The 10,588-nt window shown below is 43.2% G+C and overlaps 1 non-coding gene across 1 annotated transcript; it reads right to left on the bottom strand.

Annotated features, from left to right (window-relative positions):
- Positions 1-521: 521 nt before the first annotated feature.
- TRNAW-CCA (transfer RNA tryptophan (anticodon CCA)) lies at positions 522-593 on the bottom strand. The gene has a single exon. It is a non-coding gene; the product is annotated as a tRNA-Trp (tRNA).
- Positions 594-10,588: the final 9,995 nt, after the last annotated feature.

Here is a 10,588-nt window from a genome sequence, read left to right on the forward strand (position 1 = left end):
AACAAATGGGACCTAATTAAATGTAAAACTTTTGAACAATGATAGAAACCATCAATGAAATGAAAAGAAAATCTACTGAATGGGAGAAGATAGTTGCAAATAATATCATCAACAAGGGGTTAATATCCACAATATATATAATAGCTCATACAACTCAAGATTGAAAAAACGAACAACCCAATTAAAAAATGGGCAGAACACCTCACATACATTTTTCCAAAGATAGTATACAGATAGCCAACAAGCACATGAAAAGATGCTAAAAATCACAATTATCAGGAAAATACAAAACAAAATCACAATGAGATATAGATACCAGCTCATGCCTGTCAGAATGACTACCATCAAAAAGACCACAAATAATAAACATTGGTGAGTATGTGAAGAGAAGTGAAGTGGCTCAGTTGTGTCCGACTCTTTGCGACCCCGTGGACTGTAGCCTACCAGGCTCCTCCCTCCGCCCATGGGATTCTCCAAGCAAGAATACTGGAGTGGGTTGCCATTTCCTTCTCCAGGTGATCTTCCCAACCCAGGGATTGAACCCGGGTTTCCTGCATTGGAGGCAGATGCTTTAACCTCTGAGCCACCAGGGAAGCCCAATGTGAAGAGAAGGAAACCCTAATTCAGTGTTGGTGGAAATGCAAGTTGGTACAGCCACTATGGAAAACAGTATGGAAGTTCCACAAAAAATTAAAAATAGAACTACCATACAATCTAGCAATTCCACTCCTGGGTATATAGCCAAAGAAAATGAAAACACTAATTAAAAAACACACACACACAACAATTTCATAGCAGCATCATTTACAATAGACAAGATAGGGAAGTAACCTAAGTGTCCACCGATAGATAAATGGATAAAGATGTGATATATGACTGGTGGGCAATAGTCCATGGGATCACAAAGAGTTGGACATGACTGAGCGACTAACACTTTGTCACTTGATGTATGCATACACACACAGCCAGAAAAAAGAATGAAAATTTTGCCATTTGTAACAACATGGATGAACCTAGAGGGTATTAAGCTTAGCGAAGTGAGTCAGAGAAAGGCAAATACTATATGCTTTCACTTATATTTGGAATCTAAAAAATAAAACAAATCAATGAATTTAACAAAATACGACAGACTCATAGATGCAGAGAACAAACTAGTGGTTACCAGTGGGGAGAGGGCTGGGGGAGGGGCAACATAGGAGCAGAGCATTAAGAGGTAGAAACTACTATGCATCCAATAAATGAGGTACAAGGGTATATATGTACAGCACAGAGAATGTAACCAAAGTTTTATAATAACTTTAAATAGTCTAACCTATAAAAATACTGAATCATTAGGTCATACACCTGCAACTAATACAACATAGTAAATCAACTATACTTCAATTAAAAAAAAAGCACTGTAAAGGGTCAGAGATTTTACTCTACTTGCAAGGTAACAAGTTAGCTTGCCATTGCTTGCATGCCACTGGAGACATGAGACCCTTGGGTCAAAATGAAAGACTTTTAAAAACTCACCACAAAAGCAGTGTCCAGAGTAGTATGTTTACGGCCCCAGTTTGCACAGAGCAATGCAGAGGAGCCTCTAAAAACATCTGCATCCACAGAGGGTCGTGTCACAGGAGAGGAACACTGAGTTTGGGGAACCTTCTGTTTTATAGCAACCAGTAAGTAAGACTTCTTTTATCCCTGTAGCAGACATGATCTCATCCCTCAAGGTTGCCTGCTGCAAATACAACCCTAAAGAGTGGGCAGGGGACTCCCAGGTGGCTCCGTGGTAAAGAATCTGCCTGCCAATGCAGGAGACACAGGTTTGATCCCTGGTCTGGGAAGATCCCACATGCCGTGGGCAACTAAGCCCATGTGCCACAACTACTGAGTCCGCACCTAGAGCCTGTGCTTTGCAACAAGAGAAGCCACCTCAATGAGAAGTAGTAGCTCCCCACACACAGTGAAGAGTAGCTCCCCACTCACTGCAACTAGAGAAAGTTCGAGAGCAGCAACAGAAACCCAGTGCAACCAAAAATTAAAAAAAAAAAAAAAGAGTGGTCAGGGCCTTGCATTCTTGGCATGCTCAGCAAGCCATGGAGGAACAGAGAGCCTAATGAAGGAGGGTCTTCACACACAACCCACCCCTCAGGTTCACATCATCTCTGCTTCTGGCCTGACCAGGGCCCCAGGGATATGCGCAGGCTGTGTTTCCTGGCAGGTTTTCCTTGGGTTTGTATGTTTGTATCGGTAAGGAGGCAGGCTGCCTCATCTCAACGCCAGATGCCAAAATAAAGACAGCTGTGAATTGGCCACGGGGAGGGACGTGACTGGACGTCTATTTAGGACAAAGCTACTTTGCCCTTTTGTCCCTCCTATTATCCCTCATGTGGGTCCAGAGTTATTTCAAACTGCTTTGCCTTTTTTGCGGCCCCTCCCATTCTAGGAGCCCCAGCAGGCAAATAACTGTCTTTGCAGGCCCCTGTTTTAACCAAAGCAGGATGCTCTGGAAGAAGAAAGAGCAGGGCTGGGGCAACATCTCCCTGTCTCAGCTGCTCTGAAATAAAGCCAGTTCATCAGTTAGCCACCCTGGCTTAGCTGCAGCTCCCTCCCTCTTTTATTTGTGATAGGAGGGGGGGTCGTGGGCTGGTGTTATCTTGGGAAGGTTTGTTTTGGGCTGTGTTCTTCTCTTCTCTCTTTAAGCTTCTTTAAGCTTCCTATCCTGCTGTCTCCTCACTCAGGATTTCCTCAAACTTCCTTTCCTAAGGTGACTTCCCTTGTTGCTTTCTCCATTATGTTTTCATTCCTTAAAAAAAAAAAAAAAAATTGATTCCTGCTATTTCAGTGGGACCTTGGGAGACTGGGGAAGTAAACGGGAATTCTCATTTCTCTGTCTTGAAATGGAAGCCTATACTTTTTCAAGGACTTAGCATCATGAAAAGAGCCTCAAGAGGTCCCTTTTCCTTCCCCACACCTTCCCTCTCTCACTGTCTCTACTTCCACAGACAAACTGCAGGTCAACAAATGCTGGTAAAACAAAAGGAAAACAGAATGGCAGTTATTTTCATTATGCTTGTTCTCTTTTTCACTGATGCAAAAACTGTTTGATAAGTGTCTCCTCAGTGTAGACACCAGGAATACAAGAACCTCTAAGCCCCTTTCTTCCTAGAGGTTTCAGGATGAGAAAGAGAAAAACAGGCAAACAAACAATAGGTCAGTTGGTTAAAGGTAAAACTCACGGCGGAGGCCTAGGGGTGGACAGAGGATGCTGACAGAAGAGGGTTGGTGGGAGGAGAATCCACTGAGAAGGTGGGAGTGGTGAAGGCTTTTCCTTGGGGTCATGGACCAGCTCCGTCTCATCCCAGACAGACAAAGGGGAAGGACACCTCACAGAACACAACGCAGACACAGGCAGAGCCATGAGATGGCCTGGCAAGTTCGTGGAAGTTCTTTATTTCCAGACCTCAAATGTGTCAGGGCAATAGTGAGAGTGAGAAAGCCTTGAAAGGCCATGTGAGTCACTCCAAAGAGTTACAACTTGGCCAGTGCTTCCCAGAGTGTGGTATGAAGATTATTTTAGTCCACAAGTGGGCTTATAGAAAAACAGTTTTGAGTTCATGATGTACATTGGAAACATGTACCAACACATCAAATCCATGCTTTTGCAAATAACACTTAGGGCAAGGCTAGTTGGTGGAGGAGCCTGGGGGGCTACAGGCCACAAAGGGGTCGCGAAGAGTCGGTCACAACTTAGGGGCTGAACAATGCACAACAGCAGGTAATGCTGTTGCAATCCACCTTTGGCAGATCAATGTACATGTAGGTGCTCAGACTTGAAGAAACTAGAACAGAGGACACACTAGTAACAGTAAGGAGTTTGAAATAACAAAGGAGAAATAAGAGTAAAATGCACAATCTCTTCTTTCCATTCCTGAATTCATTGTCCCATTTACTGTGTATCTGTCAGGATTTGAGGGATTTGGGGCTAATCAAGGGAAATGTGACGGCAAGAGGCAGGAGCATACCTACACACACCTTTACTGGATCCTGCTTGTGACCGGGATGTGTGTGGGGAAGCCCTTCGCAGAAGGCGTCTGTGCAAAGGCTCCCGCATGGTGGCCACCACCCAGAAGGGAAGGAGGGCCAGGGAACTCCCAGTGCAGAGGGAGCCAGGTGGCTGATGTGTCTCGGTGACATGGCTCAGCAGCATGGTGGTAGTCTCACAGACCCAGCGGTAGCAGCCTGGGGCCTTATGACCACAGGCTCTATTTTACCAATGACTACAGATGTGGGGTGAGGTTTCACAGGATATGCAAAAGAGGTGGACCCTAAATGGCTCAGAATCTTTTTATTTGGGCTAATTAAAAAAAAAAAAATATATATATATATATTTGGCTGACTGGGTCTTGGTTATGGAATGTGGGATCTTCAGCTGTGGTATGCAGGATCTAGCTCCCTCACCAGGGACTGAACCCTGGCTCCTTGCTTTGGGAGCACCGAGTCTTAACCACTGGACCACCAGAGAAGTCTCTGGGCTACCTTTTAAAATAACCAGATGTGTAAAAATTGGAAATGTGGCACTGAATTCAGGAACTTCAGCCTCCAGTGAAGAAACAACAACACCGAGAGGGCACCTTGGGCTCATTTAAATAACAACGTTTGTTCCGCGAGTTCCTAAATCTTGCAGTTTGCTAATACAACTTACAGCAATGTATTCAAGTGACGAACTCACATGAAAACAAAACCGTTCAGCTCTCCTTTTAAGTGGTATTTCTTTTCATTTAGTATAATTTAAAATAAACCCAAACAATTTAATTTTATTTGACTTCAAAACAATTTGCATTGAGTTCAAACTAAGAAGCCAATTTGGCGGTTTAGAGCAGAGACTGGAGTCAAAAAGACTTGAATCCAGTGTCTAGCTTTACAACCTCCTGCGTCATCGGACGTCACATGAGGATCATGGTGTCTACTTCATTACAACTTAGGATTCGACAAGGTCATGCATGCAGAACATGATGGGAGACTGTTCTGGCTTGGATGTCAACCAAGGGAACTATATGGAGGAAATCAGAATAGCAATGAGAGGAAGACACAGGGCATCCCCCACCCAGTGCATAATTTACAGGTAGGGGACACAGAGGTTATTTACCAATGACTCAAACTCCCTCACCCACTCAGAGAACAAGGGCTAAAGTGTGGAAGAGACTTTTGCCAGGAGACTGTTGAAGACATTTCTTCGGAGAGGGTAGCTGCAAAGCTTTGAGTTCCCAATCCACTTATTTGCTTGGAGGGGTCAAGGTGTTCCTTTCTAAGGACAAGGTTAGTGGCGGTTAGGAGCGGGTTCAATGGGATCGCACCGAAAACCCTGATCTGTTTCCTGCAGTTGTGAAACAGAGAACCGAGCCAGACCTTTGCCTAAAGTGGGCTGAGGTCAGACACAGCTGTGAAGCCCAGGGAGAGGCAGACTCGGCTGTTGCTTTGGTGGCCAAACCAGGAAAAGGCTGGGAGGGAGCTTGCACTGGGATGTACTCCTACAAGTTGTTGGACCAGGCATCCTGGAGGGTTCCAGGTGGACTGGACAGTAGCCAAACCCTCAGGTGAAGCCCACAAATCTCATCTGGAACCCCCACTTCCTGCTCACCCTCCAACAGTGTCGTTGAAGATGGAGATCTGCACACCTTTATCAGAAAAGGGCTCAGCCCCTCAGTCGTGTGTTTGCCCTGGGTTTTCCCCCTCCTCCTTTCCCCATCCCCCCATGCGGCATGGTGTTGAACAGGTTCCCTGAAGCTCCCTCAGGACAGCAATGCCTAATGAATGCATCTGGGAGTGAGCCAAGGAAATGTTTCAAGTTCTGTCTTATATTACAGATTTGGGAGTGGCAGCTAGAGGAGGTGCAGACCTTGAAAAATAACATTGTCCATTACTGTCCCTCCTTGGGTGTCAGATCAGCTGCAGTTACCCTCTGGTCCTCTGAGGCATAGTCACCTATTCATTAGCACATTGACAGCCATAATATTTATTTTAAAATACAAAACTTGGCCATGAAAGAACTAGGGAAATGGCACTATTTCCTGTCGGACCAGATCTTTTGCTCGTGGCTATTTATTTCCTTATTGGGAAAGTGAAGGGACTCATCTGTCTTGCAATAACAAAAAGGGAGATGCACTCAATTATACCCTTAGCAGGGAAGAACAAGGCAGAGGGCAGGAGCTGCAGCTGGAGTCTGCAAACGAGAGGTCTGCAAAGTCCAGGGAGCCTCCTTACCCCTGAGGAGAGGGGGGGACCAGGCGCACAGGCTATGGCGAGAGCCTTGCTGCACATGAAATGCAAACATCTCCATTGTTTTTCCATGCTGGCTAATTAAGATAATTTCTGTTTGAAGTTACAGCTCCTGGCTCCACTTTAAGAGGCCTACTCTTATTTCTTGAATCTGTTCCCAAAATGCGTAGGTTTTCTGCATGGTCTGTCTGGCTGGGTGACTCTGGACAATGTTTTCAGGAACTGTCAGGCATGTGTAGCCGTGAAAGAGGCAACTGCGTATGTGCAGAAATAGCACAAAAGTGGCAGCATCTCACAGATCTGAGACAGCATAATTTTTCTGTAGACCCTAAATGTGAAGCCTACACTGGGGTGCCTAGGGATCTTCTGGGTAGATGTGGCTTAGGTGTCACGTGCCGGGTAGCTGAGGGTTGATGAGATCACTTCTCGGAGCCCTTGTGACTCTCTGGTTTATGCCGATTTTAAGTGGGGGCAAGGGGGGGGGGGGGTTGAAACAAAATCATTAGGATTGGTCTGGTCACAGCCCTGATCAAAGCCAAACAATGCACAGGCATTAGAAAGAGGTGTTGTTATAGTGGAAAGGGGTGACCCTTATTTCTTGTCCCCAAAGTTCTTTCATCTTGCAGACCAAAATGTTCTCTCCTGCATTTAGGGAGCAGAATTCAGCATTTTCAACCAGGTACCAGAGAGCAGCAGCTGAGCAGAGCCAAAGATCCCTCCCCAAAGGGAGCAGCCACTATGGAAACCAGTGGCTTTTTTTCCTCAAAAGATCAAAAATAGAACTACCATATGATCCAGCAATCTCACTTTTGGGTATATAGCCAAAGGAGATGAAATCCCCATCTCAAGGAGATATCTGCACCCCCATGTTTAAAAGTTTTAGCTGCTAAGTCGTGTCTGATTCTGTAGCTCCATGTAGCTCACCAGGCTTCTTTGTCCATGGGACTTCCCAGGCAAGAATACTGGAGTGGTTTGTCAGTTTTATTGCAGCATTATTCACTATAGCCAAGAAATGGAAACAACCTAAGTGTCTCTCAGTGGATGAATGGATAAAGATGTGGTATAGATATACAATGGAACATTATTTTGCCAGGAGAAAGAAGGAAATTCTGCCATTTGTGACAACATGGATGGACCTTGAGGGCATTATGCTAAGTGAAATAAGTCAGAGAAAGACACCATGCAATAGTTCATGGTATCATTTAATGTAAAAATTTTTTAAGGAGTCAAATTCTCAGAAAAGTAGTTGGGGGCTGGTGGGGGGTGGGAAAGATATGGAGAGGTTGATAAAAGGGTACTTTCAGCTATAAACTTTCAGCTATAAAATGAATAAGGTCTGAGGATCTAATGTAAAACCTGGTGACTAGAGTTGATGACATTGTATTGTATAACGGAAAATTAAAACTAAAAAACAACTAGGGACTTCCCTGGTGGTTCAGTGGCTAAGACTCTGAGCTCCCGAAGTAGGGGCCTGGGTTCAATCCCTGGTCAGGGAACTAGATCTCATATGCCGCAACTAAAGACCCTACATATGCCACAGCTAAAGATTCTGCACGACACAATGAAAAGATCCTGGGTGCCACAACTAAGATCCAGCACATCCAAAATAAACAAACCAAACAAACTCTAAACAACTAAAAACAAACAAGCAAAAAAACAAAGACGCTTCCCAAGATGAGTGCTGGCAAGATCACTCCCAGGATCTCTACCTAAAACAGCAGTAGTCAAACTTGCCATTTACCTAGCTGATCTCTAAGTAACCCATAGCCATTCTTCTAGGTAATCACAAGGACTCCCTGTACCCAGGTTCCTCACTATAACACAGCAATGATAAGAAAACTGACCTCCATCGGGGGAAGGGGGACGACTGTGAGAAGCAGCTGAGATGACACGTGGAGACCATTTAGAATTGCACTGGACACAGCTGGGTATTTATAGGGCTCATCATCCTTGCTCTGTTGTCCAGCATTTGTAAGGACAGTGGTTGGGAAATTTATGCTATCTATACCTGGCTCAAAGCCTCATTATTGATATCTGAGAGGTATATGGTAACCAATTAAGTCTTGGTTCTCTAGTTCAAACCTTTCATTTAGATAACCAGACAACTACACACTTGGACAAAATTATTTCAACTGCTTATATATATATTTTTTCAACTGCTTATATTTAATTATTTCTACTCTATTCTAAAACAAGGATTTGAATTCACACATGTATAATGAAATAGAAGTTTTAAAAACTCATATCCAGAAAAAATATATAGAAGGGGAGATAAATTATACTTACATATAATGTATATAACAAAAATTTATGCATAGTGTATATACTATAAATTAGATAGTTTATTGAAATTATAAATAAAAGTGAATGTGAAAATAAATACTAGGCAGAAATTCTGGACCTACAAAAAAGGCTGGGTTGCAAATTTACTTCTAAGTTTACTTGAAGGCAAAGAAAAAAGAGAAATATGATTAACTACACATTTAAATTGTCTAAAAGAAGAAAGAATAACCGGTTTTTCAGAAAAACAAGCAAGAACATAAAAAGCTTTTCCTGGGGCTTCCCTGGTGGCCCAGTGGTTAAGACAACACTTCCATTTCAGGGGCGGGTGGGTTCAACCCCTGGTTGGGGAAGTTCCATGAGCTGCATCATGCAGTCAAAAAAAAAAAAAAACTTTTCCTGATATTTGGGTATTTAACAGAATGTTCTGCCTGGTTTTTCACATGAGAATACTGAGTATCATTGTGGCTGATGTCTTCACCACACCTGGACAATGAACGAGGCAGCTGATTCACTAGTATAATGTCCTTCAGTGCTTTCCAGGTGAATAAGGCCAGGCAGAGTAAAGACAATTGTGGAAGCATCAGACAAAGCATTTCAATGTGAGACCTCTCCTTTTGATCTGACTTCATGTACAGGAAAACACAGACTATGAAGAGAAGAGTGAAGTTCTTGCTTGTCTTTCAAATTCTTCCATTTTATATAGTTCCTCTCAACCGTTGCAATGACAGAAAAAAAAGCCCCCAAAAGACAGCAAGATAGCAGCAGACCATTTAAGATTATATTTTGGAAGAAAGGGCTAACCTGAATTACAGTTTTGATTTTTTTTTTAAAGAATTCTTATAGGGACCATTTTTAAAGTCTTTATTTTGACTCTGTAATAATATTGCTTCTGTTTTATGTTTTGGTTTTTCAGTCCTAAGGCATGTGGGATCTTACCTGCCTGCCTGCTGCTGCTGCTGCTGCTAAGTCGCTTCAGTCGTGTCCGACTCTGTGCGACCCCATAGACGGCAGCCCACCAGGCTCCGCCGTCCCTGGGGTTCTCCAGGCAAGAACACTGGAGTGGGTTGCCATTTCCTTCTCCAATGCATGAAAGTGAAAAGTGAATGTGAAGTTACTCAATTGTGTCCGACTCTTTGCGACCCCACGGACTGCAGTCAACCAGGCTCCTCCATCCATGGGATTGTCCAGGCGAGAGTACTGGAGTGGGTTGCCATTGCCTTTTCCACTTACCTGCCTGATCAGGGATCAAACCCACATTCCCTGCAGTGGAAGGTGAAGTCTTAACCACTGCACCACCAGGGAAGTCCCTATAATTTTATATTTTGAATCCTGTCTTATACTGGGATTTGGTAATGGGCAATTTATGATAAAATTGCTGCATCTTTTAAAAACTGCCTTAAAAGACTTTCATAATTTTTAGATTCCCATGATATATTGTTTAAAACTCTTAGGAAGAAATTGATAAATTGGTATGGTTTCAGGCATTAGATAAACAGAGCTTGGTGCCAGAAACTCAGAGGTAAATTTTAGATTTAACATCAGTATCTCTCCTTCACCTAGTTTCTCTAGTATAACTATCTTTGTTTCACTTTAATTCAATCATATCCTGTTACCATGGTTTGAACAGTTCAGTACTATTGGTACCAGTTTTTATAAGCTACCTCAGAACGTTTTTTGAAAGATGAGGCGTGAGTTAACAGGTAAACGCAAAACAGTATTTTGTGATGCCAAAGGGGAGCATTTAAAATTTATTCACTAAATGTATCCATCAATATTGCTTTTGGCTGGAAGTAATACAGACTTGACACAATTGTGGTTTAAAGCCTTTATTTTGTACATCAAGAAGTCTAGAGAAACACAGTCCAGGGCCGATATGGATGCTTAATGATATAACGAAGCATTCAAAGTCTTTCCATCCTTTAGCTTCACCATCTATATGTGTGGCGTTCTCCTTCATGTTCAAAGGTAGCTACTATACCCCTTACCCTCAACATATCATGTATGCATACCAAACAGAAGAGGAAAGGGACATTAGGCCACA

Source organism: Odocoileus virginianus, chromosome 9, assembly GCF_023699985.2.
Source record: "Odocoileus virginianus isolate 20LAN1187 ecotype Illinois chromosome 9, Ovbor_1.2, whole genome shotgun sequence".
In the NCBI taxonomy this organism is placed as follows: Eukaryota; Metazoa; Chordata; class Mammalia; order Artiodactyla; family Cervidae; genus Odocoileus; species Odocoileus virginianus.